This window comes from Salvia splendens, chromosome 19 (genome assembly GCF_004379255.2).
Source record: "Salvia splendens isolate huo1 chromosome 19, SspV2, whole genome shotgun sequence".
NCBI lineage: Eukaryota > Viridiplantae > Streptophyta > Magnoliopsida > Lamiales > Lamiaceae > Salvia > Salvia splendens.
In genome coordinates this window covers 10,032,795-10,045,275 of record NC_056050.1, presented here as the reverse complement: position 1 = coordinate 10,045,275, position 12,481 = coordinate 10,032,795, and the positions used below count along the sequence as shown (strand labels likewise).

The 12,481-nt window shown below is 36.3% G+C and overlaps 1 pseudogene; it reads right to left on the bottom strand.

Annotated features, from left to right (window-relative positions):
- Window positions 1-12,481, bottom strand: part of LOC121779009 — a 226,429-nt pseudogene that overhangs the window by 173,583 nt on the left and 40,365 nt on the right.

The window sequence follows — 12,481 nt, the reverse complement described above, 5'->3', positions numbered from 1 at the left end:
TCCATAGAGTTATTTTTTGAACACGTATGGAGATTGATCAATGCGGAATTAATTTTAAATGCAGAATGCATAATCAAAACGCAGAAAGTCATTGTTTAATTTGTTTTTAGTTCATTAACATTTTGTGTGCATTATGTTTGACACTCACGAGGTGAATGAACCATATAACACGGAATTTTCTAAAATAAACTAAAAACATAATAATGAATCTCATGTTACCTAATAATGACCTTTGCGCTATAGTTCTGCGTTATGCATTTAAAATTCATATACTCCAAAAATGTCTAATTTTATGAAACAGAGGAAGCATGTTTATTGTGACAATACAACTATATTGCGAATTCTCTACTTGAGCCGAGCATGTGAAAATAATATAGAAAAAGCAATAGGACTATAATTTCCATTGTCGTGATTTAAGTTTTAGGCACACATACAAGGTTTAATATATACTCCACTATATTTTTTAGATGTTTAATCAAAGAAGTACTGAGCAGGGAAAGTTGTTGAATGGGTGGATAAAAATTTGAATGAGAAGAAAGTTGAGAGTAGAGAAAATGTGTGAAATTGAGAAGCTGAAACAAGGAATAAAATATTGAGGTCGGAAATGGGAATGCTGAATGAATGGTGTCGAATTGAGGGTAGGACTATGGAAGCTGTTGGAAGGGTGGTCAGAAAACTATCCGCCATTTCACTTTGCGTTCCTCTTGTCCAAGACGCACACCTACTTAATTATCTTTGGCTTAACTATTTTTTCTCTAACTTACATTTTTTATTTTATCTAAACTTTGAAATACAATTTATGTAAAAACTTAATTAATAAGGGATATAATCATTTCATAATTATCTCAAATTGATAACTAACAACTATGTCAATAATTATGTTATGAATGTCAACACAAAGGCATTTGTATGCCAATTAAATGTTGTTGACATATGTATGTCTTCAATTGATATGTAAATATAGATGTCAACAAATTACATACACATATTATATTTAGTTGACATAAATATCTTCGTGTTGACATCTGTAATCTTGGTTGTTGACAGGGGCGGAGGGAGGGTGGGGCCAGGGGGGCCCATGGTCCCCCCACTAATTCTTAAAAAACTTAGGGGTATTTTAGTAATTTCACAATAATTATAATTTATAATAAATATAATATTAGAGATAGGTTTCAGAAAAATATATATGAATCGTGCCTCTTAATTTAGCGTATTCATTCTGCCGTTCCAATCCAAGTCTGAATTTAGCGTATTCATTCTGCCGTTCCAAGTCTGAAATCTGGTAAACTAGAACTAGGTATATTCAAAACTCAAATATAATTCAATTAATTTTTCTACATAGGTTGTTTTTTTGTTTGGCTGCAATAATAATTCAAAGGGGGAGAAAGAAGATAGCTTATGTAATTCAATGGCTACGGTGGTTCTGTAGTTGGAATTTTATAACTCCAATTCTTTATTTGATGTGTGTGTTAATAGTTTTGCATACAGAAAATATCAAATATTTTGAACTTAATCAGTGTTGACTATTTTTGTAGGTATATGGATCGTTATTTCAAGAAACTTTCTTCCGTTGATTCTTCATCAGTTGAACCTTCACTTCTTCAACCTCAAGAATTATCGAATGAAGATAAAAGTAAGGTTGATTTAGAGAATCTTCCAAGTGATCCAGGAGAACGACCTGATATAATGAGTTATCCACCAAATTTAATAGAACAAGTTCGCAGAGCTTACTTACTTAAAGGTCCGTGTCAACCACGTAATCATGATTTTCGTCCTACAGTAGATGGAAATCGAAAACGTAAATTTGTCTCACAATGGTTTATTCATTAGTTAAGTTGTCATTGATCTTACCAGTTGCCACTGCATCAGTAGAAAGAGCCTTTTCAGCAATGAAGATCATCAAGATTTCTCTACGTAATAGCATGGGAGACCAACTATTGAATGATTGCTTAGTTCCTTACATCGAAAAGGATGTGTTTGTTAAAGTTACCAATGAAACTATTATGCAGCGGTTTCAGAAGATGAAGAATAGAAGACAAATGTTATGATGTGATTGCATTTGACTTTTACATTTTGAACCTTATAATTTAATTTATGTAATTTTTTTGAAGTTTAATTTTGGACCCCTTTATGAAATCTCTGGCTCCGCCACTGTCTCCAGGTCGCTTCAATGACATTTCTTGATTTAGTCCTCTTCCTGTGCTTATTTCATCACTTGCAATCTCTTTAATAATATTCTCTCTCTGTTTCTTCCGAAGTATATCTCTTCGCTTACAAGAACCTCCAACAGTATTACACAAACGAGAGATAGAATTATAAAAAGATCCGACAATTTTATGTTTTTTAGCAACAGCAACAATCGTGAGCTGTAGCCATTGAATTACATAAGCTATCTTCTTTCTCCCCCTTTGAATTATTATTGCAGCCAAACAAAAAAAACAACCTATGTAGAAAAATTAATTGAATTATATTTGAGTTTTGAATATACCTAGTTCTAGTTTACCAGATTTCAGACTTGGAACGTCATAATGAATACGCTAAATTCAGACTTGGATTGGAACGGCAGAATGAATACGCTAAATTAAGAGGCACGATTCATATATATTTTGCTGAAACCTATCTCTAATATTATATTTATTATAAATTATAATTATTGTGAAATTACTAAAATACCCCTAAGTTTTTTAAGAATTAGTGGGGGGACCATGGGCCCCCTGGCCCCACCCTCCCTCCGCCCCTGCCTGGAGATACTCGTTGGAGTTCACATTATGGTACTCTTGTCAACTTGATACATTTATATTCTTCTATTGTTGATGTTCTTGAGTATGTTGGGGAGAATGGTCATGACGATTCAATAAGGGCTGAAGCTGATGATGTGCTAGAAATTATAAATAGTTTTGAGTTTGTCTTTGTGTTACATCTTATGAAGCAAATCTTGGGAATCACACATGAACTCTCCCAAGTGCTACAAAAGAAAGATCAAGACATTGTTAATGCGATGAATCTTGTCAAGGTAGCAAAATCACGTCTACAAATAATGAGGGAAAAAGATTGGGATGTATTGCTTGCTGATGTTTCTAAGTTTTGTAGCAAATATGAACTGGATGTGCTTGACATGGAAGATGAGTTTGTAGCTCGAAAAAAGGAAGACGTAGAGCTGAGAAAATGAAGAATCTCCACTATTATCGAGTTGAGCTCTTTTGTTCTGTTATTGACTTGCAAGCTCAAGAGTTGAATCAACGTTTTGATGAAGTCAACACAGACTTAGTTTTATGCATGTCATGTTTTGATCCTAGGGATTTATTTTCTGCATTTGATTTGGAGAAGCTGCTTCGTCTTGCACGGTATTATCCTTCTGAATTTTCTGAAGTTGCTTTGTCCGAGCTTAAAAGTCAACTTGAGAACTTTATTTTTGATGTGCGCATAGATGAAAAGTTTTCACAAATATCAGGAATCAGTGGTCTTGCTCAAAAGATGGTTTCTACAAGGAAACATGAAGTTTTTCCAATGGTTTATTCATTAGTTAAGTTGTCATTGATCTTACCAGTTGCCACTGCATCAGTAGAAAGAGCCTTTTCAGCAATGAAGATCATCAAGACTTCTCTACGTAATAGCATGGGAGACCAACTGTTGAATGATTGCTTAGTTCCTTACATCGAAAAGGATGTGTTTGTTAAAGTTACCAATGAAACTATTATGCAGCGGTTTCAGAAGATGAAGAATAGAAGACAAATGTGATGATGTGATTGCATTTGACTTTTACATTTTGAACCTTATAATTTAATTTATGTAATTTTTTTTGAAGTTTAATTTTGGACCCCCATTATGAAATCTCTGGCTCCGCCACTGCCCGTTGCCAATGTACGTTTTCTTTTCTTTTCTTTTGCTCCATAAATTTATTGCTATTATTTTACATTCTAAACAGCTTATATAAACAATAAAAGAAATTAGAATATGTAGTTGTTGAAATCCCCGTCTTTGTCTCACGTCAACTTAGTCGTGAACACATTCTCATTTTTTCACATCAACTTGGTACTGACATCCTCTTTGTTTATTACTCCAGAGAATCCTTAATGCTTTGGGCCGGGCCGCAATGAGCGAGTCCTGGCCGGGGCGTTGCGTTGGAGGAGAGGAAGATGCGGCCTGGGCCGGTCTCGGGGCCGTAGTTGCGGCTTGGGGACTCTCCAGGGGTCCTGCCCGGCCTAGGGTTAATTGGTTCAGGACGGGCCGCAACGCGGTTCTGCCCAGCGTTAATTCGTGTTCGGGTCGGGCCGACAGCAACTTTTTTTTTAATTCAAAAATTTATCTATAAATGTCACTCCATCCATTTTCATATCTATTCAACTTCATTTCTCTTCCTAAAATTCGAAAAAATGTCTCCTCGTCAAAGATTATTCGATACTCAAATGTCCCGAATGTTAGAAGAGGCGGTACCGACAATCCAAGAAGAAATCAACAACGAAGTTGAACGCTACGAAGCTGTTATTCAAGCTTAGAACGAACAACAAGTCCGGGTACCACTACCCGGATGTATATTCACCGAGACCATGAACAAGCTGCTTTGCGGCTTTTCACATATTATTTCTCTAGCGATCCGTGATGGAGTGATCAGATGTTCCGTCGCCGGTTCCGGATGCGGAGGCCTTTGTTCCTGTGCATTGTAAACGCAATTGTAGCTAGTGACTTGTATTTCTGCCAAACCATCGATGCTGTGAGCCGGCAAAGTATATCGACTTTGCAGAAATGCACGTATGTCATACGTCAACTCGCTTACGAAACTACAGCAGATATGTTCAATGAGTATCTCCATGTAAGCGAGCATATTGGACGGGATTGCCTAGCTAAATTCTGTCGGGCAGTCATCGAAGCATTCAATGATATATACTTGAGAAAGCCAACGACCGACGACGTTAGGAAGTTGGTAAACTTGCACGAGCGGACCCACGGCTTCTCGGGGATGCTTGGCAGCATCGACTGTATGCACTGGCAGTGAAAGAATTATCCAACGGCTTGGAGAGGACAATACACTAGCGGGCACAAGAGCACACATCCCACGATTGTGTTGGAGGCCGTTGCCAACCAACGATTGTGGATCTGGCATGCCTACTTTGGTGTTGCCGGGTCGAACAACGACCTCATTGTGTTGAACAAGTCTCTATTGTTCAATGACTTATGTTCCGGGCTAGCGCCGAACGTAGAGTTCACGGCCAACCACCGTCGGTATAGTATGGGGTACTATCTGGCAGATGGGATCTACCGTTGATGGCCTGTGTTCGTGAAAACTATCACATGTCCGACAACGGATCGGAGGGCATTGTTTGCCGAAAGGAAAGAGGCGACTCGGAAAGATGTGGAGCGTGCATTCGGAGTCCTCCAAGTACGGTGGGCTATTGTGAAGGGAGCGGCTCGTAGTTGGCAGCGTCCACTAATCGCCGCCATCATGTATGCATATATCATAATGCAAACATGATCATTGAGGACGAGGAAGAAAATGTCACTTTGTGAAGCGACGATCCGCTCTCCAGCACCGGGAGTGACTATACTGTCACCGCCCCGCCCGTGCAGGGCCCTCCTCCCGACATCCGCAATGTCATGGTCCGTTCAGCTGCGATGCGCCAAGACGAACTACACACTCGCCTCCAAGCCGATCTAATTGAAGAGATTTGGACACGCACCAATGTTTTCTAGCATTGACGTTATGTTTTAATTTTTTTTTGTATTTTTAAATTTCCATGTTGTAATTTTCAATTTCCGATAGAAGAACAACTTTTCCATGTTTTAAATTTTTGGTATTTTTTATTTTACTAGTAAAATAGATTGAAGTTGTGAATAGTGTCATTTATTAGTTGTGGCCTGGATTGGGGCCTGCAGAGTTAGAGCAGTTGTGGCCTGAGACTCAAATTTAGGGGAATGATGACGTGGAGGGGACTTGGGACCTGAATCCGGGCCAGGGTTAAGGATGCTCTTATGTTTCTCAAAAATAAAAACTCTTTCTTTTGTGGTTAGTTTCTTATAAATAGAAAATGGACCCTACCATCCACTACTTTTACTCTTCTTCTCTCTTACTACCTATTTTTTTCTCTTCGTCTCTCTTACTTTACCAATTTAGCATTAAAACCCGGGTCGATTCAAAACTTCTTATTTTTAAGAAACAGTGGGAAGGAGTATTAGATAACTCTCCACTCTTGTGAGGCCTTTTTGAGAGCTTACTTCATGTAATCAGAGTACACCAAGATCAATGACGGGTCTCGGACACGCTGTTGATGTGGCCAAGATAATCAATCAATGATCTACAAAATCGAGCACTTTCCTAATACCACAAGAATATGAAGATAACATTGAGTACGTAGCGTAGTTGGTGGTCGTGGGCCGCTAATGAGGGGTAGTACACCAAGATGTCATCGAAGAAGACGATCATAAATTTGCTCAGTGAAATATGTGGTTCATGGCGGGTTGGAAAGAGGATGATGCATTTGTGAGGCCAAGAAAGGCATGGTGATTAATTCATAGTGGTCGTTATGTGTTCTAAATATTGTTTGGAACACGTCATCGGTGCGCATGCAGATTTGATGATAGCCAGATTGGAGGTCTAATTTGGAAAATACACCACGCTCATCAAATAATCCATCGGTTGTAGGAAACTAGGAATTAGGAAGTGATCATGAACGGTATCCGTGTTTAGGATGTAGAAGCAAAATCAACTTTCTTTTTTCTTACGAGGAGCATAAGCAAAGAAAACATGTTAAAACTTGGGCCAATGAAGCCTTGAGTGAACATTTCACAAACTAGGCGTTCAATATCTGCCTTAGATAACAATATGGCCTGACGTTGATAGTATTTGCATTTGGTATCATGTGAATGCGGTATTCCCAGAGTTGGGATGGCTTTGGCATCTTGGCGGGAAAATCAATCAGCTCTAGCTTTCATAGCATTGTTAGCGACTACCGAATATATCTTGCATAAATTAAGTATGCAAAAATAAGATATATACTAAAAATGTAGAATAAGCTTTTCGTCTGCGACTATGGGATGCAGAATTGATGTGTACTTGACACGTCCCCAAAGATGGCTGTGTCAACGGGTAACGTGGTCTCGACGACAATCGATTCTATCGAAACATCTACGTTGTCGGCATTGTCCATGAAGGCGAGGATTGCGCTTATTCACAAAACACACAAAGACCTTTTCATTGGCATTTTAATCATTTAGCTAAGGAACACGTAAAATAGGTAATGATGTGGCAGGGGCGGGCGAAGATGTGCAATTTTTTGGGGATGAGTACGACACGAGGTCGGCTGTCGGGGACTGTTGGGCTGTCAGTGCAGCCCACAACATGTGAGTTGACCCGAATAACCCGCTAAATTTTAGAGGGTTAGAGGTGGTAATTTCTAGTCCGATAAAATTTTAATCTGATTAGCACGCAATCCGAGTAGGGCTGACCCGATGTGTTGGACCTCGGTGCAAGTATTGTCTATTATTCCTTCTATTTGACACCTTATTCGATACTTACTTGATGCCTTTTTATAATATAAATAACTAAACAAAACAACCTTCAGTTTTATATTAAATATACATACATATTAGATTTTTGTTAATGAAATACTCCATCCGTTACTTTAACTATTTATTATAATTTTTATAAAACAAATGTGCAAAAGTGACCGGGACTCCTAAAGTGGGACGGAGGGAGTAATAGATAAATAAATTAGAAATTAAATTTCAATTAAATATTTTTAATTTCTAAAATATGCTTAAAAAATTCTCTAAAATGCTTAAGTTTTACTTTATCTATTTAAATCCTAAATAGTACTCCCTCGGTCCGCCATTAGGAGTCTCATTTATGAGCGGCACGAGTTTTAAGAAATGTTATGATAAATGGGTAGAAAAAAGTTAGTGGAATAGAGGTCCCACTTGTATATATTAGTTTTAAATGAAATGTGAGTGAAATAAGTTATTGGAAGGTGGGACCCTATTACCATTTATGGTAAAAAGTGAATCGTGACTCCTATTCGCGGACAAACTAAAATGAAAAAACGGGACCCCTATTCGTAGTCAGAGGGATTAGTATTTAATCATTTATGAGTTTAAACATGTATCTCATAATTATCATAATTTACATCCTATAAATATGATTAATTTTCATCATTATTTATTATATTGATGACATATTAATTTTTTCGATTGCAGCCTGACTAACTGATAAGGCTCGTTTCATGCATTGTTTTTTGTTAATATTACATGCTTTTTGGGGGAGATAATGCGCAAATTTGAGCTTAAGTGTGCAGATATTTGCTGGGTCAAGAAGATGCTGCAAATTGACGGAGCAGATGTAAAATTAGCAAAAAAATGAGTAAAAAGTATCAAAAATCTGCTGGGTCAAGGAGAATTATCAGGAGAGCTGGTGCGTGAAAAATCTGCCAGACCCAGGAACGCACACAAATCACCCGGGGCGGGGAAAATGGAGCAGAAAAAGTGAAGAAAGGACCAGATTTAAAAGATCCTATTTCAAGGGTAAAAACGTCAAATCATGAAGAGCACACCCTAGGGATTCAAGCTTGAAGCCTCCCTATATAAAGAGACCAACATGAATGAAGAAAGGGAGCGCTTAACGCTATGGTAGTTTAGGTAGGGAGCTCTCGGTAGCGCTTAACGCTACCGTTCTCGTAGTTTAGGTAGGAAACTCTCATAGGCGTTTAACGCCACTGCTCTCTTAGCTTAGTTTAGTTCGGTTGCTGATTTCTTAGCTTAGTTCAATGGTTTCGACGGTGGAATTGACGCCTCCGACGTTGGATCCTTGCTTTCTTTACCGTTTTTGAGACGAAGTAGTAAGATCTCGAGTTTCATCGGAGGAATTGACGACTCCGCCTTTGGATCTCGACTTATTTCTGGTTTTATTAAGCTTTGGTGTTTATTTTCATGTTGATGATGCTATTTACTCATGTTTCTTGGATGCTTTTCGCAATTGATGGCTTAGATGTTTAGATCCATGATGTTTACATGATTTCCAGTAGTTTAGAGGTTGAGATATAGTTGTTCTCGTGCTCGATTTCTGAGATCTAATAGTTTAGGTGATGCATGCAAGGTATATCTGTGTTTATTCTGCTTTCCGCTTGACCCAGGAGAGTAGATCTGGTAGTTCTAGCTTGAATTTCGTGTTTACGAGAGGTTTTGAAGCATGCTTTGTTTTCATGGTGTTCAATGCTCTGTTTTCACTCTGTTTTTAGCTTAGTTACATGAAGAAGATGAAGTTTGCTGGTAGTTAGGATTAGATCTGCTTTAGTATGTTAGTTGCAGCCTTCTTGTCAGTAGCTATTTAGGGAAATCTGTTCTGCTGCTTTTCTTACGATCTGTTGTCTGGCTGTTTTAGGAAACTTATTTGCTTGACCCAGGAAACTTGTTTGCTCGACCCAGGAAATTCGGTGAATGATCCAAAGTTAAATTCAGTTTCGAATCATGCATGCGTTTATATTTCAAGCAATTTCCATTCTCTGGGACCCAGTAGATAGAATAGATTAGATTTATTTTCCCAGGTCTAGTAGTTAAAACTCAACCTTTTTGTTGCGTGACAGCAGCCGATCCTTTTTTCGTTTGTGTCGTAGAAACAATCTCGAGTAGGTCCCTAGTCTCTGTGGTTCGACCCCGCTCTTGCCGCTTATACTATGTAATATTTGTTGCATTAGTGGGAAAATTATAAATCTTGTTGAAAGGAGGAACACGTGCACACGACACACGTGCAAAAGTCCTCCCTTCACTAACTCACTGGGCTATCCTGAAACCCGAACTTTTAGGGTTAGCATTGAATATTTATAACTCGATAAAAATCACAACCTAGTTTGTCCACACCCGATTAACCTGAAATTCGATTAGGGTTGGTTAGAAACCTGTTGGGATGACTAGATTGACATGCGTCAATGACAATCGTCTCTGGTTAGCACATTGCCCATTCACGGCCCAGGGCAAAAGTTGCCAGTGTTTTGGATTTTCAGATGTTGAAATGTTGTTTAAGTACTACAATAGGCAAATGTGACATTTAAAGACGGAAGAACTGAAAAGAAAATATGGGACACATATTCGCAATGAAAGGATTATTTAGTATTCTCTTTGGTCCCCTATAGATCTCTTATATTTGAATGATGTGAGTTTTAGGAATTGTTGACTTTGTGAAAGAAGATAAGTGAAAAAAGTTGGTAGAATAAGAGTCATAATATTATTTAATTTTATCTAGTAAAAATTGTAAGTTAAATAAGTTAGTGGATATGAAGTTCGTTTACTAAAATTAATAACTATGGTATTTATTGGGACGGTCCAAATAAAAAAAATATGAGATACAATATATAAATAAGACTGGAGTATTTATGAAAAAGAATACGCACAATTAAAGTAAAATACATAAAATATTTAAAAACTACTGGTAACCATACACCAAACTTGTGAAAATTTTTCACAATTTGTCCAGTTTTAGGCGAATTATTCATATACAGTATGTTCAAGGCTGCACCTTGTTTATTTTTTTTAATACATGTCATTTACTCCATAGAATTAGATTAAATTAAACGAAATGTACTGTATAGTCTATGGACAGTCATAAACTCATCGTTTAAAAAAATCAAACATGGTTTTTTTTGTTAAGTTAGAGATCATTTATACTCCTCCTTTTGTCCTAAAATTGATGTCACATTTTCATTTTTATTTTTATTTTATAAAAATGTCATATTTTCTCTCTTCATTTAACATAGAAAACAAAATTTCCTAAAATTTTGTATCATCATCCAAGTATGACATTTATTATCGGACGAAGGGTATCATATTATTATAATTATGAATTTATTGAGTCACCTATAGTTAGTTCATAAACTATAATTTTCACTTATAATTCTACAACCGAAAAAACACGTTTCTGCGCAAATTATAAAATAGATTATTAGAAAATGGTGTCTATCTGTATTTTATTCTTCAAGTAGTTAGTTAGCAAACAAAGACTAATTTCAATTGTTAGTCAAATAATGTCTCAATTATATTTGTTTATTTATGTATATTTCCAAGTTGTATTAAGATTGAATTGGTGCAGGCTGAAGAAAGAGGATTGAGGGTCCAACATATGCAATTAATGAAGGAAATGAAGGAAGTGAAACGCAGACATTCGTAAGGGACAACATTTATCCTGAGATACATTAAATATTTTATGAATATTAAGTTTATTATACATCAATTTTTTCTTTAATAAGAATGGGAGTTCCCATTTATGGATTGTAGTGATTCGAACTCAACTTATCTATTGGGATCGAAAAATCTTACTACTAAGTAAATTGCACTTCATTATTAAAATTGGCATTATAATTAACGTACTCGTAATTACAAAATTTTAATTTTTTATCAAATAATAATAGCATTATCTTATTCTGACTAAATTTATATTGTGTAAAAATATTGAATATATGTGTTTATCTAGTGCATTTGACAAGGTGTTTTTGTCATATAGAGACGATCAATTTGACTATGAGGGAGGAATGTTTTACTATATAACAAAATAACAACTATTAGTTATCCTATGCTTTAATTCCAATAAAATTGAGTAAATAATTATTTTCTTCTTTGTATTACATGCTTTATGACACTATCTTCGTCCCTTCATAACTGAGTCACTTCAACATGTTTTAGAGAAATAATACTTGTTCCATTAAATAGTTAAAGTGAATAAGGAGTAAAATAAGAGAGATAATAAGGAAGAGAAGATAGTACTATATTTATAATAATTATTTGTAAATAAAAGAAAACCTTCATATAATTTAGGGTTAGTTGTTTGTAAAATAACAAAGAATAGACCATTCTTGATATATCCCAAGCCTTTCCAAATTTGAACTATAAATCACTATGTTTGAAAAATTCTCAAATATCTCATCCGACGAAAAGAAGGGGAAAAATTATCTAAATTGGCACACTAAGAAGTTGACATGGCATGAGTGTTTGAGCAATGAAACGACATCGTATTTGAACTTTAAAACGACGATTTTTCATCCTTTTCATTTTATTTTATTTTTATACACTCCCTCTAGGCTCTACAACATGTCCCATTCTTTCTTCTGCGTTTTTACCACTGTCGCCGCTTATGTCGACCCCACACCATGGCTTCACTGCCATCACATGCTCCGTCGTCATCTCTCTAATTAACGGGAACGGATCCTCCACTGTTATTTAAAATTAAAACACAACACAACCTGCTGTGCATGAAACGCAAAGAATAGTGAACGAAACACATATATGTACTTCTAACTTGTTTCTTCAGTTTCAATTCTTCTTCCTACAATTATCTTTAGGCAATTACTAATTCACATCATTCCATCCACGTGGCCCCACCACACCGAGGCATTATCTCTTTAGTCAATGTAAATAATTTTGAGTAATAATTGTTTTCAAGTTTTTTTTATCACTAACTATTAATCTGATTTGTTATATTCAAAAGTGTAAATAGTGATGAAATCTC